Genomic DNA, 22,723 nt, shown 5'->3' with positions numbered 1-22,723 from the left:
GATATTCGGACGGACATCCCCTACAGTGGAATCCATAGGGGGTTAAAATTATTACATATTATACAGCATACAATTATTTAAGTAATAACCATTGTAATGGTTCACGGTTATTTTTTTTTACCAAAATAAACAATTTAATGCGATGCAGTCGCATAACTCTTTATTTTGGTAAATACATACTGACATAACCCTTAAAGCTGCACTCTCACAGATTTACCAATTTTACAACATTTTCTTTTGTCTTGGAAACAGCATTTTTTGCAAACCAATGACATAAGATTGCTGACAAAAAATCGGATCGTAGATTTTTATATTTCCGCTCGAAAACCAATGTTTTATGGTTAAAACCATTACTTATGGTTTAAGAAAAATGCATAAAAAAATCATTTTTTTGAACTTAAATATAAAAATCTATGATCCAATTTTTTGTCAACAGTCTTATATATAACTATTTTTTATGCATTTTCGCAAATATTGGCTTATTCAAAGACAACGAATAAAAAAGTTGACAAAAAGTTCAATCTGTGAGAATGCAGCTTTAAATCAGCTTAGTATTTGACATAATATTTTGTCTACTGGTTCAGCCCCTATAACAGCTGACTGCTAATTTACTTAAGTGAATGTATTGCAGATTTTAAAAACACTGTCATCCCATTGGGTAAAATATAATTTTGACCTCTAATCGCAGGTTCGATTAGTATATATACAAATTTATTTTAGCTCGATTGTGACGAAAGTTAAGCTTATAGAATCACTCCTGGGTCCGTTTCCTGGGCAGAAACCAGTACTGTGTCCATTTTGAGAGGCCATGAGAGAGTACCCCTGGTGGGGATTGAACCCCTTGGGTGAGATGCGGGCACCTAAACCACTAGACCACTCTCACCCTGATGGGAATCAAACCCAAAACCTCTTGGATGAGAGGCGGACACCTATACCACTAGACAACTCTCACCCCTATCGTGATAAATCCAATCTATGGAACCCATAGCATCATCACTCAGGTGAACGAGAATGATTAAATTGATGCTGATCCGTGGTCTAGTTGTACCGCACTTGACTATCAATCTATGGGTAGGAGGTTCGACTCCCATGCAGGCCTACAGCCTATAATATATACAAGTAGTAGTATCAGCAGATAAGGTAAATGAAATTATAAAACTATGCTTCATTCACTTTTTTTCAGTATATGTGTAGATGCATTGTTATAATACAGTATTATTCATTATATTTATAGTTATCCTTCTTACCTGATTTATATGTTTGTTGTATAACATTTACGTAAAGTTTTGTTCTATAAGACTGTATGTTTCTTTGTATACGTTCTGATTATCATGTGTCATGTGTCTTCATATCAGAGGAAAAAGAATCTCTCCTTACTTTTCTACATGATATGTTAGAATAATTAATGCGATTGTGTTAAAAATAAGGTACAGTACAGCCTTTTAGCTCACTGTTATTATCTAAATAATCCAGGGCTTTCTCTGGCCATTTTGGGAAAAAGACCCTGGACATTTTGGGAAATTTTGCGTCATGAAAATGCCGAAATTGGGAAATTTTACAGTTAAAAGAAAAAGCTGTGTAGTCTCCTGAGAATTAGGAAATGATTTAATATTAGTTTATTTTCCCTTTAAAGGACCCAAAATGGCTGAAATATCAATCCTTTGGTTGTAAATATCTATTGCAATAAATCATGACAGATAATATTTCATACTGATCTCTGAATGTGATGAAAATCAATGATTTCCGAGATCTATATCAAAAAAACTTTACATGACATGACTTATTAGGAAGTTGCAAATGAACCAATACAGATAAAAAAGACTTTCTAAAAAAAAAAAATTCTTTTATTGGTATTTTTTTCTGAAGATTGGATAAAATACCTTACATTTTGCTTTGGGAATGGGTCTGATAGTCGGACCCTTGGGTACTATAGAAAAAGCCATGTAATCATACACCAAATTGATGATTATGTGTTACTATGATTCACAGCCTATAAATAAGTATGCGCTTGGATACCAGGATGATTTTTCACAAAGCTTATGCACCAGTCAATTGTAACCACGCCCCCCCCCCCAGGTCCGGGGAATAGCGAGGACTTTGACTTTCGGTCCAGCCACCCCCGGTTAAATCCCCGCTCTGCGAGGACGAACAGATGGTAAATTCTCTGCCAAATGCCCCCGCACCCCAGGGACCCTAGTTAAGGCCCATTCCCCGCTATATTTAAAGCGAAGACAAAACCACCGCATTCACCCGGCACTGCAGGGCCACCTGAAAGGTAAAAACACGGCCCATTTCCCCGGTATACCCCCGGACCTGGGGGGGCGTGGTTACAATTGACTGTAGTCATTCTAAAATGCCGTCCAGGCTTTTTTTTAATGATGGTTAGCCTGGACGACGTTCCAGGCTAACCATCATTAAAAAAAAAGCCTTGAGGGCATTTTAGAATGACTACAATTGACTGGTGCATTAATAATTGAAAGGCTGGTTTCTTACTATAAAACATAAATTGAACCAAAATGCAATACTTTTGTCATAGAGAATGACAATTCATATATGTATAACTACATGTATGATAAACAAGTCTAATTTCATCTATTCATCATATTTGTGCAACCGTTATGGTAGTTCTGGCTTTCATAACTTTAATGTTGATATTTATTTTTTTGATGTTTACAACACATTAAAGTTATGGCGGAACCCCCATATAAAAGTCAACCAGAATCAACTAAGTAAGATGATGACTCTGCAATCACATGACCATGATGACGTCGCTGGATTATATTTATAGCATCGGATTCACATTGTTCATTTAGTTAAAACCAATTGCAGTAAGGTTGAAAATACCTTTTGATAAGTAAAAACAATTAATTTATTCCAATTTTGTTATAAGTTATTTACTTATTATTCGAAATAGAAAAAATAACAGCAAAATAAACACTACATGTGTGAGGTCAAATGTAAGTCACATTGGTATTTTCTGAAAATCTTGTTATCACGTGATTAAATTTGAACACAACTATGACCTAGTTAAGGAATGCTTATAATCGGATTCATATATATTAAAATGATAAATTAACTATCTATAAAGCGTTTTTTGGTTTTTAAAATGTGTTTGTGTACTACATTTTACTTCATTTACCTGAGGATATAGTTATTTTGTCTGTACAATGCATACAAGTGAAATAACAGTGTGACATAAAAATGTCACGAATTCTGGTAGGGTTTGGATACGGCGTTCTCTTCAGCTAACACGTCCAAAAAGGTAATATATAACGTGTTCGCTGAAGTTCTTTAGTGGTTACAATTGACTGGTGCATTAATAATAGAAAGGCTGGTTTCTTACTATAAAAACAATAGAACATAAATTGAACCAAAATGCAATACTTTTTTCATAGAGAATGACAATTCATATATGTATAACTACATGTATGATAAACAAGTCTAATTTCATCTATTCATCATATTTGTGCAACCGTTATGGATGAATGAGTACAGTAGAATCTATGCGATATAATCAGAACGTATTTTGTTAATTCTAAGCCTTTTCCTCTTTAATAACTTATCTATTATTTTCCCCTCTCTAACCAGTATGTATATACATATGTAATTGTTTAGTTGGAGGTCTTAATGGGATAATGACTTTCAAAGTTTGAGCAGTATACATACACGTAAAACGAAAGCAGTAAGAACATGAAAATATACGTGAAATGAAACATGATTTTCAAATATTAAACTCAATTAATATGGTTTTGCATTTCCTTAATGTCTCTGATTACACACATAATGTGATGCTGATCTGAAAAGTTGTTGAATTGTGTTAAAAAAAATCAAAACTCACATTTACGGCCGCCATTAAAGCAAATACGTGACGAACATTTAACATAGCGCATGCGCGAAAACATTTTGGGCGTCAACCGTAACAACTCGTAGGCTCATCAGCCGATCAAACTACAAGCCAAAGCACGCCAATGCGCTCAGTAAATAGTTCGCATCATTGTTTTGAATACACAGCTGATTTAAAGTGGCTGTTACATAGTTTTTTTCTAAAATATCTGGGCGAATAGTGATAGAAGTGGGTCATGTATAATTTATTGACAATTTGTACTCAAATCAAATATTTATATTGATAAATCATTTCGCCTGGAAATAGTTCCACTACATTACTACAAAACTGTTTTACTGTATCGATAAAAATAAATCCGTAAATGTTTCGAACTGAATACTGAAGTACATTGTTGCTATACATAATTAATTCAATACTTTGAACTATCGAAATATTTTAAAATATATATCATACTGTAGACTCTTTAAGTAGAATCATCAAAATATGATGTGTAAATTGACCCAAAATGACCCGGTTTATCCAAGATGGCGGACGAATCAACACATGTCCATGGAATTTCCGATGTCAAATGGGATTTAAGGCATCACACTAGAGTTTTACAATGGATTGTTAGTGCTAAAAAAGAGAATTAAAAATAATTAATTGAATAACATCATCACCTTGTGGTCATATTGGCTGAATTTAACGCAATACAATTAATGACTGAAATACATCTGGTGAAAGGTCACCCACTACTAAAAGTAAGTTGCAGTAAAACACGGAAATACAAACTTAGTGAAAATCCAAATAAAACAATGACGTCGTTTTGCTTCGTGCCATTAGTAGATGTTAATAATTGTTGCAAATATTGATGTGAAAATAATGATAATATTAAACTCGAAACAACTTGCATCTGCGTCACAGTTGTCATCTTTCTGCATAAAACATATATTACAGTACAGTAGGGTATTTCAGATTTTCTTTAAAATTGTTATCTTAATGCACCAGTCAATTGTAACCACGGCCACCCCAGGTCCGGGGAATAGCCAGTGAAATGGGTCGTGTTTATGCTTTTCAGGTGGCCCCGCATTGCCGGGTGAATGCGGTGGTTTTGTCTTGTTTTAAATATAGCGGGTAATTGGCCTTACCTAGAGTCCCCGGGGTGCAGGGTCTTCGGTGGGGATTTTACCAACTGTTTGTCTCCGCATGGCATGGAATTTAGCCGGTGTTGGCTGTACTGAAAGTCCAAGTCCCCGCTATTCCCAAGATCTTGGGGGGTGGGCATGGTTACAATTGACTGACCAGTGCATAGTTTGGTTCCCTTTATGCCATGTTGATCTGATTCATACCATAGTAAAATATTTTCTTCAACTGTAACAACACTTCAATATTAAACACTGCATTGCAAAATAGAAACACCAACGTTTCACATAATTTATCTTGAGCCAATATCATTGTTTAATCACACAAGTGTGTATAATTACACAAGTGTTTCATTAAACACTTAAATTCCGATCAGCTTCTGTCAACATAGCATTGCCATTTTGGAACTATCTAGCTGATGCGTGTCATCTTGAAGCTCAATATACATCAAGTCGAAAATTATAGATGTGTTCACTACGTGACGTGCCATATCAAAAATGGTAAAAAATCATTCAATGTACAATTATTTGAACTAAATAAACTTAGTGCTTGAAATGTCATTCTTGGCTAGGAGAAAAAGTTGGATGTGGACATGAAGACTCGCCAAAACAAAACTTGTCAAAGACTCTGAAGTTGCTGTTTATTTGGACTAGTCAAGTATTAAACTTTTCAACAAGATAAAGTTACTATTATAAATGATCCTGGCATTAGGACACGGAGCTAGCCTGTCTGTATTATCTGGATGGTGCTAAGCCCCTGGTGAGCCTTAAATGCCTTGATTTAAAATCTGCCACTTATTATTCTCTATCATTGACTACACATTTTTCAGGTAAGTGTAAATTACAGTATTTTTTGTATGTTAAAATTAACAATGGTAAAAGTTAATGCATAACTTAATTGTGCATGCTGGGGATATCAATATTGTATATATGTAAATAGCTTTACGAATATTTACAGTGTTAAAATAGCCCAAAAGGGTCTTACTCAATGAAAAAATAAAAAAATAAAAATACTTGAATGTAGACAGGATTTTGACATTTTTTGGCAATTAATTAAATTCAAGGGCATAGCCAGGCTGTACTAAATGTGAGAGGCTATGGGATGGGGAATCCCTGTAACCGTAGGAGGTTAAGGGGGGGGGGGGGGGGGCTGCTCCCCACGGAAAAATGGAACTAACATGTTTAGCATTGATTTGTATTTGTCGGGATTTATAGGTTCGAGACCGACGACTGAAGTTACCAAGGCTGTGTTAGCTATCTAGCACAGAGAACCAATGCTTTCTATAGCTGATCTTCCCTTTAAGGTTTTATTCTGATGTCAAAACATAGCGTAACCCTCGACTTTGGTGCCATGTTTGGCCATTTTTTTCATTTTTTTAAATTGATGTTACGCATGTGCATAAGTGTGTAATGCTGGCTACGCCCCTGAAATTGTTCTGTTGCAATTTTGGGCAAATCATTCTCATTGGTATGCCTATCAAGCATCAAACATGTATGTCTAATAAAGATCAATAAAAACAAGCCATATTACTGAAATGTTCAAGGCCAACAGATCCCTTCAGAGAAAATCATGCATAACCCTTTTATATACATATATTCTCCCTCCAAACAGAGACCTGGTATGTTAATTTGCATATTTAATCCAGGACATCCACATACTATGAATGCACTTCCCCCTTTGGCAGAATGTTACATTAGCCTTATTCGTTATTTCAATTTATTTCTGAAGACAGCATGAACTTTTATAGAAAAGGAGTGTCAGTTATCTAGTCTGACAGCCTGTGATTTTTTTTTTTCAATCAGAAGGAAATTTTGCAATTTTAACATGGCCATGTTTTGACATGCTTGCACAGTGTGTGAATTGTGATCAAAATTGTGCTTGGTTAATTTTGTGCCAATGCGTATATCTTGGACTTGACATATTTCTTAGTTACCGCATGGCCTGTTCCAAAGGGTAAAGCATTTGGAAATGTCAGTTCAAACCTGACAAATATGAAATTCTTTTCCTTAATTCAATTTTGATAGTTTCAAAACACCCTCTTTTTTAAAAACATGTTTTAATAGATGTTTATGGATAAAAAGACTCTTAATTTGAACATCAACTTGTTAAGACTAAGAAATAATGAGCCCTTAAAGCTGCACTCCCACAGATTGACTATTTTAACATCTTCTTTTATTTTTTGTTTTGGAAAGAGCAAATTATTGTGTAAATATGTGCAAACCAATAATAAGATATATATCTGACAAAATATCAGATCTTAGATTTTCATATTTATGTTCAAAAATTGATGCTTAATGGCTTGAACTGATACTACCCGTGCCAAAAATAAGCACAGCTTCCTGAAAAGCGCAGCTTTAGCTAAGCTAAAGCTATGCTTTTCAAAAAGCTGCGCTTTTTTAGCTACGCTTTTTTTTTAAAGCTTAGCAAAAGCTGCGCTTTTTAAGAAAGGTTAGCAAAAGCTGCGCTTTTTTAGAAAAGCTTCACTAAAGCTATGTCTTTTTCTCTAAAAAGCTGCGCTTTCTGTTTATGAAGGTGCCTTTTTTTTAATGAAAGCTTCGCCAAAGCTGCGTTTGTTTTAAAGCTTAGCTAAAGCTGTGTCTTTTGTATATGGTAAAAGATTGCCTCTAAAAAAACCTGCGTCTTTTTCATCAAAGCTGCATCTTTTGCATCAAAGCTTTGTCTTTTTCATCAAATGCTTTGTCTTTTCAAAAATTTCTTCAAAGACAGCTTTTCAAACAAAATATTAAGCTTTTGGAGAAAAGACAAACGTTTTTTTTTTGTGAAAAAAAAATAATTCACTAATCCAGCTTTTGATTATTAATAACTTACTCAGCTTAATTGATAATAAACATTAGATATGTATTTTTTCAGAAAAGCATGTGTCTAAAATATATGCTTGTTCGATTAAATAATTGTTTTCCTTTTAAATTTCTTTAAAAATGTGTTCCATTTCTCATTATTTAAATTTGGTCTTTTTATTCTTATCCAAAGAATGATTTCAGTGAGATCAATCAATCAATCAATCAATCAATCAATCAATCAACCAACCAACCAGCCAGCCAGCCATCGAGTCAATCAATCAATCAATTAATAGACAATAATAATATTAAAAATAATAATAATAATTTATGAATCAACCAGTCAATTAAATCATAATTTCATTTTTATAATATTATACAATCCAAATAATACATTTTCCTTAAAATAATAATCAATTGCATGGTAAACTGCTTACTTAACAGAATTGATTTAACTTTGATTCCTTTTAATCAACAGAAAACTGAATTCTTTTTTAATGAGGCAGATTGTTATCAGAGATTAACCAATCAAATTTCAGCACCAAAATTCAAACAACATTAGGTCGGCCATCTTGTTTTTTGATAAAAAGATTAAACAATGTTGATGTATTTTAATGAAGTAATGCGTTTACACAAATAAAAACCATTGATAATTAAAGGGGTTTTATGAAATAAATCCATGATTTTACCATCATTAGAGCAGGTGAACATAAACTATGATGGGCTATTTAAAAAAAATGGTTAGAAAAGTTGAAAAATAGTCTAAATTTAAATCATCATTAAATACAAGGCTGTATGCCTAATTTTGATGAACAATCTTTGTAGTGTACAAAATTGGTTTTGTATAGAGAAAACAACTCATATTTACATTTTTATCAAACTATTATCTAACTTAACATGGACTAAAAACACACAATACATGAACACTTTCAATGTCAATTTTTCTTGAAATAACCTGAGTTAACATGTTTCCCAATTATTATTTTAGTAGCTATTATGTCAGCATACATTAATTGAATGTTGAATTTACTCTGTCGCTCAAAATTTCTGAAAAATTTGATTTTTTGTACATTTTTTACCGATGAAATGTAATATTCAAAGGTATTTTTTTCATTTTCTATTTAAATTGTGCAATTAAATTTAAAAAAAAATACATTTTCATAGAATTCAAACAATAACAAGTAACATTAACAAATACATCATAGGAGGCATTATGATTTCACTTCACACAGCAAAATTAAAAACAGTGACAATATTTTAAGAAATTGTTACACTCCTGACATATGTAGATTACAATCGTTAAATAGATTTTACTTAAAAAATTTCAGAATAAATCAAAAGACATGCAATTACAAAGTAATTGATAGCCAGTAGAACATTATAAAACAAATTTAGCATTGACACATTGCGATTTTACATAATTTGAGAAAGGTTTTTCAAAACCATACAAAAAGTCTACTGCTTCTTAATTCTTGCTCAATTTGTAAATAAATGCAAAACTCAATTGAAATAACAGTAAAGCACTACAACAGTAACACTTTTATTTCATTTAACTAATGGTATTCAGTGAAAGTAACTAAATACAACTGTTTCAAATTGTTACACTCCTGACGAAATATTTCACGTTCAAGTTATGTATCAAATTTCAATTTTAACCCAAAACTGAGACATAAGTGTTGGCATTGATAGTTTTCTTAGTATATCATGCTTGGAATGGCTATGATATATCATCTGCATTTGATCAGGTGTACATCCCATTGAAGGTAGCTCACTGCATTAATCTAATCTAAATATCTGAGCTATCCACTTTTAAGACATGTTCATTAGAAAGTCATATTTCACAACATGTTCATAAAATATCTGTCCTTCTATCATATATGATGATTAATATACCCGGTAATAATATAAATCTATTGCATATCAGATCTACTGTTGAATATTTATTTTACCTTTGCTACTTAAAGTCAGACTTACACTAATACAGTGGCACCGACATGACATTGGCAACACTTTATATATATTGTGGCCACAACTTAGTCAATTGTGTCACCAACTTTGTAACTTGAGGCCACAACTTAGTAACTTAATTGAGGCTGCAACTTATTAAAATGTGGCAACAATTTAGTTACTTGTGACCACAACCAAGTAACTACTATTAATTACTATGTTGTGGCCACGATTCAATAAGTCATGGCCACACGCTAGTAAACTGTGCCCTCAAGTAACTAAGTTGTGACCACAATATAAATAAAGTGATGTCACCTAGAGCTGTGTCACTGTAGAGACTTCTTCTTTCTGCATACTGTTGAATTATCAGCCACAAAATGATCCGGTACAAAAAGTAATGGCTCATACAGATTATGAATATAGTCCATACCCCAATTCTCACAGTCCCAGGTAAAGTGTCAAAAGGACATTATCATATTGATATGTCAGACAGCTCTCTGTGCTCTGTAAATTTGCCTGGGCTGCCTTTTTCGACACATTTATCTGCTGTTCTAGACATCAGTTTTGAACTTAGCAAATGGCTATTAGATACTCGTAACTGACTTCCATTTATATGCATGGTGTCTTTTTTGTTGGGCATGATTCTTGAATTGCTTTCAAGGTGTACAGCTTATCTTCCCGAGCTGCTGGTTTTGACAGTGAATGTGAGAGAGTTTAAAGCTATTTCTTATTTTCCTGTGTAATATATTGATGTTTGAAAATATTTGCTCGCAGCCCGCCTCAAAGTTGCACTTCGTTCAGTATTTGAAAGCTTTCGGATACACTTTTTTGTTAATTTGAGATCTTAATGAGGCTATTTCTAAGTAAATAGATGCTCAAAGTAACTAGATGCTCTGGGTGTTCATTGAGTGATAAAGGCTACCCAGTATTGGTTGTTTATTTTTTCTGAAAATATGTTTCTAGTAAATTGCCCAGTTGCAGTGGTTTTGACGCCACAGAACCAGCATAGCTCCATGACAGATATATATGTTTTCGTCATTGTTGTCAGTACTGCTGTATTGGAGGCCTCACAATTTCTGTGTGGAAATGTCATCTGATACACTCATAACGGGGTATTTCTAGCATAGCTTTCATAAGTGCATGGCCATTCTCTGTCATTTTCAGATACACTGTGTTGTGTGTGGATAAGAAATGCAGAGTGGTACCACCAATCACCTAAGCCACCATTTCCCTAAAAGACAAAAGGCTCATTGGGACAGTTCCTGCAATTTACAGCAAAGCTCTCAATTGTAGCCCTACGAACGTCAGGTAAGCGATAAATCTGGACTTCAAGATATCTCTGTACTCACTTTAAGTTTATACTTCATTTGAACAAAACTAACAATTTCAGCATCAAAATCCAGCTTTAGACCCCAGACCGAACTTTGTCTCCTTCATTAAACTTAATTTCAGATGTTCTATAAGCCACATACATGTTCACTTCTTATGGCGGATTATAAATGCGTTTTCCCAGATTTACACCCTCCTCTTGCAGATACTGCCGATGGTGAAGCTTGGGTGCACCGGGCCGGTTTCCCAGCTGTGTGGAATCAACATCTCAAGCTGAACTGGGGCCGGGAATTATATAAGACTCCTTTGCAGCATAGTGAGCTTTTGCGTATTTATTTCAAGGCTCGTATACACGGCCAGACTTCTGTGCTTAAACTTTCCTTTCGTCATTTTTTAAATACTTATCTCAAGTGTTTCAATGAAATCACAACTGTGACACCTTTGGAGACTTGATTTAAATTAAGGGACCATTATGTGTAGAAAGCCTTTTGGGTGATTTGAAATCAAATTAGTAAACAGGAATCTCATGGTTCATGGTTTATAAGTGGCCTTGTGGACCTTTCATTCTTTACTTTGGTAAGAGCTGCTTAAGTATGTAAGAAGTGGGGGGGGGGGTAACAGATGTGATAGTAAACAGTGTTTTATTAGGTATATTTGTATTAATTTTATCACCATTTTGAAGGTAATGATTGTGTTAAATCAGGGATAAGTAACAAGTTTAACACAAACACTGTAACATGTTCTTTATTTCAAATAAATCTATAAATTATCCCTGGAGAATTTAGTCTCCATTTCTCAGAAAATGTAGCTGTCTAAGTGCCTATTCCATCAATGAGTATCACTGTCTTGAAATTGCTGTTGCGGTACAGTTTAAATAGCAAAAGTTTTATGGCCCTGCTTGTTTGCAACTCCTCATTTATTTTTGTACAGCGAGAAAAGTAAGGGAGTTCTAGAAATTTACGAGAAATATGGATTGTTTTTCTTGAGTTACACAGTACATAAGGAGGAAATAGTGTGACAACTCCTCATTTATTTTTGTACAGCGAGCAAAGTAAGGGAGTTCTAGAAATTTACGAGAAATATGGATTGTTTTTCATGAGTTACATAGTACATAAGGAGGAAATAGTGTGACAACTCCTCATTTTTTTCATATGTTAATTGCAGACTTTATGAACAGAAATTCCTGTTTATTATATATTCATGTGTATAAGACTTACTTTAGAAACATGACATAAAAGAGCTCACTTTGATTAATTTTCTCAAAAAAAGATATCTTTTCTGTTAAAGTAAGAACTTTTACTGCATAGCAAGTGAATTTTTGTCTTCTGCTCATCTTTATGACATCATTATATGGAACTTCGCAAGACATATTTCCACATGGCGCAGCTCATTTATATATTTTGTTGATGGATTGTTTAGAATGGGGCAGTTTTAATTGGACATAATGTTTTAATCGCCATTTTACAGAGTGCCAGCCAGTCATTGCTGTTCTTTACATTGCTGAGGAGGACAGTCCTGCCAACATAACAGCTCGTTCAATAACAGGTAAAAAACTTGTCTCGTTTGCATTTTTGATTACAAACAAAATTTTGTGTGCACACATTGAGATAATTAAAATTATTATACCTGATATTTATTCATCATATAGTAAAAACTCCAGGACAATATTTCCAACGATCACTTTACATTTTCAACTACTGCCAGATTTTGTTTGCTCTTTTAAGCAAACATTACATTAATTGCAAATTCTATAAGCAATTAAACAAAACTTACTACACATATGATGCAGAATGATGTTTTATTTAGTGTGCATATGATTTTCAGCTTATGGACAAGAAAACATCTAATTCAACAATCACAACAACACAATGAGATCCCTATTTTAAAGAAATAATGCCACCTTTCATTAATTCATTCTATCAATCACTCATATATATTCATTAATTCATTCATTTATTCAGTTGATACATTGAAAAACTTGACATTTCTCAAGACAAAAGAAATAAAAAGTGAGCCGCTTTCATAAAGATTTGAGCCTTTTCCCTTCATGCATTAAAAAAAACCAACCTTAATACATTATAAATGTCTTAAAAACCCTAATTTATTGTTTATTTCAATAGCCAGCCTGGTTGCTGTAGCCACAGAGGAATTTTCAAGGAAAAGAACCAGGGCTGTTCAAAATGTGGTCTCGTGTGGTTTTCCAGGTGTAAATAAGCATCTTATAGACAATGGTGAAGTGCTGTACTCTGAATTTAATGCCAAATCTAGCCTTCAAAACGGATACTTAAAATAAAAAATAAATAAAATGGGCATAATAATGCTATCTCTGCATTTTCTACATCATGTAGCCACCTCATACATGAAAACACTAGCAGTTGTCATGAATCTTTCAGTTTTGGTGTTTTTTTGCCATTTCCTTTGTTGCGCAATTTACCCCGGAAGCAAACAATTTGGCATATAGTGGTGTTTAGACTGTCTATAAACACATGATCACTAAATTTCTTTTGTAAAACTGAACAGTTCTGTTTTTTTCTTTGTATATAAGTGGACCAGAAAATCAAAATTTTGACAAGTTGAAGCATTTCAGTTTGGCTCTATGTCATTTTTTACATAAAACACTAAGCCGATGAAGTGGAAAAACCTTATTTTGCTTAGAAAAAAATCTTATAAGAGTAGGCAGGCCATTTTGAGGTGCTTTTCTATAGACATTATTGAAAGCTACAAGGAAAACTTTACTTGGTCAAATTATTCCAATGCATAAAGAAATAATGGCTCTTCAAAGGTTTGTGGCTTACCATTTGAGGGAAATGGCTGTTTCTGCTTTTTTTGAAAATACCACAGGTGCTAATACTTGTCTCATTCATTTAGTGTTTAAGATCCGGATGTGAATACAGAAAAAAAGAGTGCTTGTGTTCAATTATCAATACTATATTAAAGTTGAATAAAAGAGAAGAAACAGGTGGCCTTTTTGCATAGAGCTTAACATAATTTTAAACTTTATTGCAAAAACTGATAGTTTTCAGTGTAAAAATTGGAAAAATCATTGCCTGTGGAACTTTGTAAATTGGTTGTTTGTAGCCTGATACCGTCTTGACCTCAGGGTCATGTATAACTTCTCAATGTTGTAAGACAACGCAATGGTCAACCCTATGTTTTCTTGTGATTAAATTTTGTGTCTTGGACTTGTTCTACAGCAGCCAGTTACTTGTTTTTCAATTGGGACTGTTTTAAAGTGAAAAGCCAGATTAGTGTCTATATGAAAAATATAGTTAAAATAACTGTGGTCTCACACCAGGTGGGGGAAAAAGCATCTACCATAGCTGCTCATGTAAGATAGGTTCTTCCCGAACCTCGCGCAGGGTGTTTTGCGGAAACTCTGTAAACCTCGTTTCTGCAATACACCCTACGCTCGGGTCGGGATGACCCTATCTTGCACTCTTGGCCATTGAAGATACTTATAGTGTAATAAATGATATTTTACTGTTTCAAATCCATGAAATATCCTTGGGTTTTGGGTTGAAAAGAGGTATGATAATCCTGTAAGTAGTATAATATGTTTCCACAATTAATATTTTTAGGGAATTTTTCTCAACCTAATGAATGATATTAAATTGTACAGCGTTATATGAGCTTAATTTGTCTTTTCTGTTTCTTTAAAATTGTTGAAAAAATTGTCAGACGATAATTAGACAAGTATCCATTACTGCAATCATACAATCAAATATACAGGGACACTGGGCATATAATATAATTAAACCCTGTTTAGGGGCACGAGGCAAACAGAGTTACTTTCAAACGTTAAAGCTGCACTCTCACACTTTGGACGTTTTGACAACTTTTTTCATTTTATGTCTTGGATTGGAACCATCCAATTTTTGCGAAAAATTAAATCGCAGATTTTTCAATTAAGTTAAAACATTGATGTTTTATGCACTTTTCTTAAACCGTTAGTAACATTATTTTTTGAACTGAAATATGAAATCTGATCTTTTGTCAGCAATCTTTTATCATTGGTTTGAAGATAATTATGCAAAAACTTGCTCATTCCAAGACAACAAAAAAAGTTGTGAAAACGGTATATCTGTGAGAGTGCAGCTCTAAATGTTTAATTGCTTGATTTTACTACTGTATTAGAAATTACAGGGGTTGGGGCATATTTTTAGTGTTTTTATTTCTTTTTTGTGATTCATCAGTCACACTTTATTCCTCAGGGCACAATTTACAAATAGACAAAACTGGAAAATGGTCATATCAAAAGGTGAAAGATAATGCAAGTTGAACAATCATTTTGTTCATGGCTTGTATTTTTGGTATATTTTGTTGCATATGCTATAGAAAAGTTGAAAGTTAAAAATAAATTCATAGTTGAAATGATGACTTTGAATGGTATTGTCAGATGAGAAACGGCACTATTAAGAAATAGATATAATGGTACTTTATTTAGTTTAATCAATTTTAGATATTGTATGAAAATTATTATCTTGTTTAGTACATGAGACATTTTAAACAGTTATTGACAATATAACACTGTGTATATGAAGCTTTAGATCAGCACTTAAAGCTGCACTCTTACAGATTGTCAGCTTAGACACAAAATTGTCTCAAAATCGGCTGATTTAGTTATCATTCCTTTAATTCAGTCATATTAGATAATTCACAATAGAACCAATCAAAAATGTTTGGTAAAACTGCCGAAAAGTTAATTTACATTAAATTGTTCGTAATGCTTATAGCCATAAAACATCGTTTTTTTTTAACATAAATATGATAAACTGCAATCAGATCTTTTTTCAGCAGTCTTATATCACTTAAAATTGGGTCTAGACATTTCTGCAAAAAATACTCCATTTATAGACAAACAATAAAAGAGTACCGGTAATCAAAACGATCAATCGGTGAGATTGCAGCTTTAAATACACCTTTTAGGTTACACACCACCATTGTTATTCCCTATATAATTCAATGTAAACTTATAATTTTAAAACAACATTTAAAGACATTTCGAGCGAATGTAGGCTATGATAACCATATATATTTTTAAAGTACAAGCTTTAAATTACCTTTTAAGCCAATAAAAAAGGGGGGTCATGTTTTTCCTAAGAAAAATCCCTCCACTTGAAAATCAAACTCTAAAAATTGCACCATCCGCCATGACGGTTCTTCCAAAATGACCTTACAACTATAGGGCAGCGGTTTATGCTTTAATCTCTACTCTAAATGATAAAGCAAGCAAGAATAGATGCTAAAGGTATAAAAGTTTCAGGAATAATGATAGTTTTGATTTACAGTGTATTGAGCATGTGAAAACATGTCTATCAATCATACGAACTTTTTTTTTTATTGAGAATTTTCCACACAACGGAAGTACATATGACGTAATGGTGACGTCATTCCTTTTAAGACCGCTGTAAAATTCCAATGGTTTGCCTAAATCTTTAAAGCTAGCATACTGTTTTATTGACAACCATACTTATTATTTAAAAGTGTCATGATATCTTTGTACAATGTTTTTATATAATTCATTAAAGAAGTCAAAACAAATTTGTTTATCTTGTAATTTGTTTTCTATTATTTAAATGACCAAGACAAAAATGGGAACGTTAGTGCTAGTTCTTTTACTATTAACATCCCATGAAGTTTCTATTGGTTTAGCAGCAAGGAGGTGTCATTTAAACCAAATAATACATTCATATGCACATTATACAGGCGTGTAGCCGCCTATACGTGAATGCGGCTGAATCCACATGATTCTGACAAAAAAATCAACCAAAGTTGCAGTATGCGAACTTGACTACATGAATCTAAAACTGGTTACTGCCAGTACTAAATAATGCACATCGGAACGCCCAGAATGCACTAGATTGCACCATGGTTTTCAAAATTTTCTGAGTGGGCATGCCCCTGAACCCCCCCCCCCCCGCACATTTTTATGAATCCACATGAATAGAGGGGTAGCTACGCCCCTGACATAATTGAAACCACAGTGTGGCTAAACAACACTTGTATGTTTATCTTGCGCAGTGATCTCCCATGGAAATGCAATCGTCAAAGAATCTGAAGGGGCTGTTTATATGGACTAGATTTGAAATGCACCAAGTGTTTAAAAAAGTTGATTTCAGTCACGAAGAGAATCAACCATACCCCACACTTGTTGGAGTAAGATGATATGTCTACTTTCCGCGAGAAAGAAAGTACATTGAAAATATTCATTTGATTCAATTGACTTTATCTTTTTATAAATATGTTGCAATACATAAAATACGTTATTTGTTATAATTGTTTACCCATGTTGAATTTTATTTGGCAAATTTATAAGAGATTTATATATAAAGAAACTCAGCCGCTAAAGAGGATATGATTATGACATACTTTTTTAAATCTTTCGAACATGAGTTTTTGAATGAATAAAAGCGAAGCGTTAAGGGTTTTGAAAATGCATCTTTTACTTGGATTTTATAGATTGTTATTACGAAATAAAGTATGGCGAATCAAACGAAGTGTTAAAGCTAAGCTATTGATGGCTGAAACCCTTCAATAAATGTTGATATGTGCTAAAATATAGTCTTTGAAGTCCAAAATTTTGAAATGCGTTACTTACCCGATTCAACAAAAGGCTGTTGCACAATCAGTTGATTGACCTAATCACGTGATAAACCAATAACTTCCATTAAGATTAAAATATTCAACACCTTAGTATGAGTCCCTGTGGGCGAGTGGATAAGCGATCCGTTTTTTATTCTATGTGTTATCTGCACCCCCATGTGCTTGCTCCCAACTTTAACAAGATTAATTTTTAATACTTTAATCATTTTTTAAAAATGCAATTGAAGTATAAAAGAAAATCAACCTGGTTACTATTGTTTCTGCAATTTCAGTACCAAGGAGTAAAATAAATATACATGTAAGTGTTTTCAGATGCATTACGAGAAAAAATATGCTTCAAGCATATTTTATGCTGCTAAAACATGAGAGAGTCTCTTTAAACGGAAAAGTGTAGGCAGTTACTCAGTCAGTCAGATGATGATAAATATAATGCATAGCATCATCGCTCTGGAGTACGAGAACGTTGTATACAGAGTATGTTTTTACGGAGCATGCGTCTGTTTATTTCGATGTCATAAAAGGTTTAAACTGTTTAAAGGAACTACAACATTATGAAACAACAAATCTGATTACAGATATCAGTGGCAGATCCAGGAATTGACATAGGAAGGGGTACGTTAAACTCATGGGCTTTATATTTCCACATCTGCCCCTCCCTCAGAACAGAAATTGAATGGCTTAAAATGTTGGACCGGGGTGGGGGTTAGACTCCCCTAATTTATAGTCCGAAATAGTGCATTTTTATCATAATATTGTATTTTTTCCATATATTGACTGAGAACGTATTATAAACGGACGATTCAAAGGGGTGGGGGGCGCGCGCGCTGGGACCGATCCCCCCCCCCCCTGAATCTGCAATTGAGTACATGCATTAAAACCGTCTCCGTAGCCTATTGGTTAAGGCGTTCTATACCCTTCATTAAATTGACTTAATACTTCACACAATTGTTCAGGACCATCAGCCAATGAGGTTACATAACTCCATATCCTTAATACAAGTTATGGCCCCTGATTGACTGGTTTTAGGCAAGAAAAATTTAAGCGGAAGTTGGGATTTTAATAAAAAAAACTTCCATGGGTCACAATGAACCCAATGAACAATGTTCTTTAATCATGAGCTAACTGTTCAAGCGTTAGCAGACACATTCGTGTGCAGACGAAACTTTTATTGTTTTTACAAGCACAGAACTTGTATTTAGCATTTACAGTTTCTATATAATTCAACTGAAAGTTCTATTTAACCATAATATATCAAATATTAAGTCACCATTCACTAGCGGATTGAGAAGGGGGCGCAGTCGCTCCCTTTAAAATCGTCCAAGTTTACTTTTTGTTTCAATATATGAGAAGAAAATAATAAAATACGCACATAATGCATCATTTCCGACTACAAATTGTTAAAAATTTCTTGATTGAGTAACCCTCAATCCTCCTGCAAACGCCCCTAAGTAACGCCCCCTTCTAACGACAGTTCCTGGATCCGCCCCTGGCCATTATATATTTTGTTTATCAAACGGTACACATACCAAGTGACTGAAGCTGAATTTCATGAGCCTTCACTGTCAAAAGTAAGATATATATAATTTGTCCCCCTAATGCCATTAAATATGGATGGTCCCCTTAATGCCTCAAAAATAATATAATATATACACTGGTCTCCATAAACCCTTCGACATATATACCTGGCTGTCCCCTTAAAACCTACAACATACTTACAAATTATTAAGGAGACCGCAAATTACGTATATTTTTTGTTAATTAATTTAAGAAGCCTAAATCTTGTACACATAATAAATGATCATTTCAATACTAAATTATCAACAAAAAAAACAAAATAAAGTATAAAACAAAAAAATATACAAATTGTCTCCTTAATGCCGTAAAATATATACGGTCTCCTTAATGCTATATATATATATATATATATATATATATATATATATATATATATATATATATATTTGTATATATATATATATGCACGCTCCAGAGTACCCTGGCGTACCTTTCGCGATTTTGCGTTGTCTATGTATCAGCCAATGTGGTTGTTTTCTAATTCAGTTAGATGGCGCTCACTCCGCCTATTCTTATTCATTTAGAATTTACTTCATTTCATCTAACTAATACTTAGAGCTTTGTGCTTAATTAACGACTGCTTTATTTCTTTCTCACGATCACGTAGAATAAACGCAAGACTGTGATTTTTCAATTCCGTGAATCGCGTTAGAAAACTGTCAACATAGTCTAAATTACCTAAAAAAATCCTGGGTTTGTTTTTGTAAAAATAATGTTCGTTATCTGAAAATTTCTCAAAAGCAGTACCGTTCGCGTACATGTCTGCAAGAAGACTTGAGTTATTTTGTTTTCGAGTTTATCGCTTTCATTGAAAGACCACAAAAGAAACTATAAACTTACTTTATTATGCAGTTTTCCGCTTATTCCAGCAGTCAACACATTTAAGCACCGTTTGTCTAACGTACCAGCCAGCTATGGTAGCCTCCGCAGATAGATCAGAGACAAATATACCCGGGCAAGTTAAATAGTAAGCGGTAGATTGCATGGCTCGTTGAACAACCTCGTTTCGAAAGACGATATAAAGGATGTTCACGCCACCTTATATGCAAACAGCCCACGTTCGTCCTTGACACAGATGCAGATCACGTTCTGTTATAATGTTAGTAACATTGCAAACTTAAATTTCTAAATAAACTCTTATACAGCAAAATTACAAAATCGTTGACATCGACCTATTTCCACAGTTTCCATAAGGTAGACGATATTCTTTACGAAAGTCAGCAAAAAACTGCGTTTGTTTAGATCCATTGTCAAAACTCAATGGATTTCGCTGTTTTTCTTCCTTTCTCCATTAAGATTCACCTGTTTTATACAAGTGTAATGAATATAATTATTGATATTACTACCTTAATGCTTCTCTCAATAAATTAACGTCCGTATTAAATGAAATGCAAAACTGTTCTAACAAGCGGCAAAGAAGTTCGAAATGACCTTAGTCATAATAAATTAACAGGTTTTTACTTTGATTTGCGTCATTTACAAAGATGATCTTGTTTTATCTATAATACACGAATATACTTTTTGTGACCTTTAGTTTCATGATGTCAGCTTTTTTATCAAATATAATAAAACATGTAACTCGAATCAACTCAGTTGTCTTTTTCACTACTATGTCCAAACAAGCTTAAAGCAAATGTATATGCTTCGGATTTAAAACTTTATGCACAAGAAGGAGACACATTTAAAAATAAAAAAAAATCGCAAGATATAGTGAATATTATACAGTAATAATCATTATGATATTTCTTGTTTTATGACTAACGGAAAATATACGTATACTATGTACGGTTACATTAAGGCATTTGGAGGGTTGAAATAGTCTACCAAAAGGTCCCTTGTTATCAAACAATTGCAAAACGGTTCATAATTTGAGCAGCATGAAGGGAAAGTGTCAGTATTTTGGATTTCTTTAATTGTCTTTATAATCTCCCAGTTATGAGAAACATAATTGGTGTGAAATATATAGAAAACAGCGTTATTACACTACTGTCGATATGTGCAGATTGTCGGAGGTCATGTTAGTTTGACTCACAGGCTGCGTCATGTTAATTTGTTGATACGATTAACTTTGATATTTTATGAAGCTCAGAATTTAAACTTCATGAATATGATGTTTTTGATGTCACAGGTTTTATAATTAGCATAGAAAACTAAAACATATCGTCGTAAATCTATAGGTATCGGGGTTTTTATCGACAGTGTTGCCACAAAATCAGATATGTTTTGTGGATAAAATCTCAGTTTGAAAATGACAATGGTCGAAGTAGTTTTGTCTATCTATATTTCCCCAGAATTGTCTCTATTTTATTAACCATGAGGAATTGTTGACCTTTGAAAATTACCCTGATGCGAAACAATTATGATCATTTGATTTGGGCCGGAAAATGTTTTAGCCACATCTCGAACTTAAACGTATTATTGTAGATCCCAGTGTTTTTGGATTGGACGATGATTCAATAAAAACCGTTAATCATGAGCAAGCAATGTAATAAATATCAGTAGAGTATCATGACACAAAGGCGTCCATCTGATTGGCCGAAATATATAAGATATTTGTAAAAGAAATTGTTATGCATATATACGCATGATCACATTGTATGCAGTGCGCATGCCTAGAACATTACAGATAATCACGCCCCTACCAAAACATCTTTGCAGTTGTAAAAGAATAAAACATAGTTTAACACGTATCGAATGGACTCAGTCTCTCTCAAAACATAACACATGACTTACACATCTTTAATGGAAGATATTCTTCCGACAAAAACATAGGTCAATTCACATTTCGGGACACCTCGGTTATAGACTATATAACTTTTGTCTTGAGAAATGCCAACATATCTTAATAGGTTCGATTATTTGTGATGTTGACAGACTATATCTGACGGGGGCAAATTAATACACATTACATGTTAATTTTAGCTGCCGATCTCATCCAAAATGGAAAAATAGTAAAAAGGCAATTGGAGTTCCTAACTATTATTGATACAAACAGTCTGCAAGATATGAATAGTTTGGTCTCAATCGTTCATTTACATAAAAATCCCTGATTTAACAGACAATGATGAAATATTAAACTCCCCTTTTACCGAAAGTAAAATAAAATATGATAATGAATTGCAATGATGGTAAAGCATCTAGCTTATCAGACGATATATGTAATGAATACATTCAACACTTACTCTTACCTAAATATACTAAACTTTTCAACCTGATATTTGATTCTGGAGTGGTATTCGAACATTGGACAACTGGCTACTAGATCCCGCAAGCTACCGCCTATTCACTATAATAAGTTATCTTTAGTTATATAACGCAGTCTTAAACGTGCGACTCACAAAGTTTAGTGTTCAGCACCAAGTCATCAATAACAAAGCTGGATTTACTACTACCGATCATGTATTTGCGTTGAATTATTTGATAACCTTATTCGTTGAGTACGGGATTGTTAAAATTCAGTATAAACAAATCAGCCCTCTACATCTTGTTCGAGCCAACGAGGAAT

The 22,723-nt window shown here is 33.5% G+C and overlaps 1 protein-coding gene across 4 annotated transcripts in view; it reads right to left on the bottom strand.

Annotated features, from left to right (window-relative positions):
• The window catches only part of LOC128246636 (uncharacterized), a 40,365-nt gene extending 20,159 nt beyond the window's left edge, over positions 1-20,206 (bottom strand). Inside the window, exon 1 of one of the 4 annotated variants that reach the window (XM_052964932.1) lies at positions 20,059-20,206. The gene's annotated coding sequence lies outside the window, so the exon portion shown is untranslated. Of the gene's footprint in view, positions 1-952; positions 1,838-3,838; positions 4,068-4,971; positions 4,991-20,058 lie in introns of those variants that run through there. The other 3 variants (XM_052964935.1, XM_052964933.1, XM_052964934.1) reach the window with 3 other exon arrangements.
• Between the last annotated feature and the right edge of the window lie 2,517 nt (positions 20,207-22,723).

Source organism: Mya arenaria, chromosome 9 (genome assembly GCF_026914265.1).
Source record: "Mya arenaria isolate MELC-2E11 chromosome 9, ASM2691426v1".
NCBI classification, from domain to species: domain Eukaryota; kingdom Metazoa; phylum Mollusca; class Bivalvia; order Myida; family Myidae; genus Mya; species Mya arenaria.
This window is presented reverse-complemented; position numbering and strand designations above follow the sequence as displayed.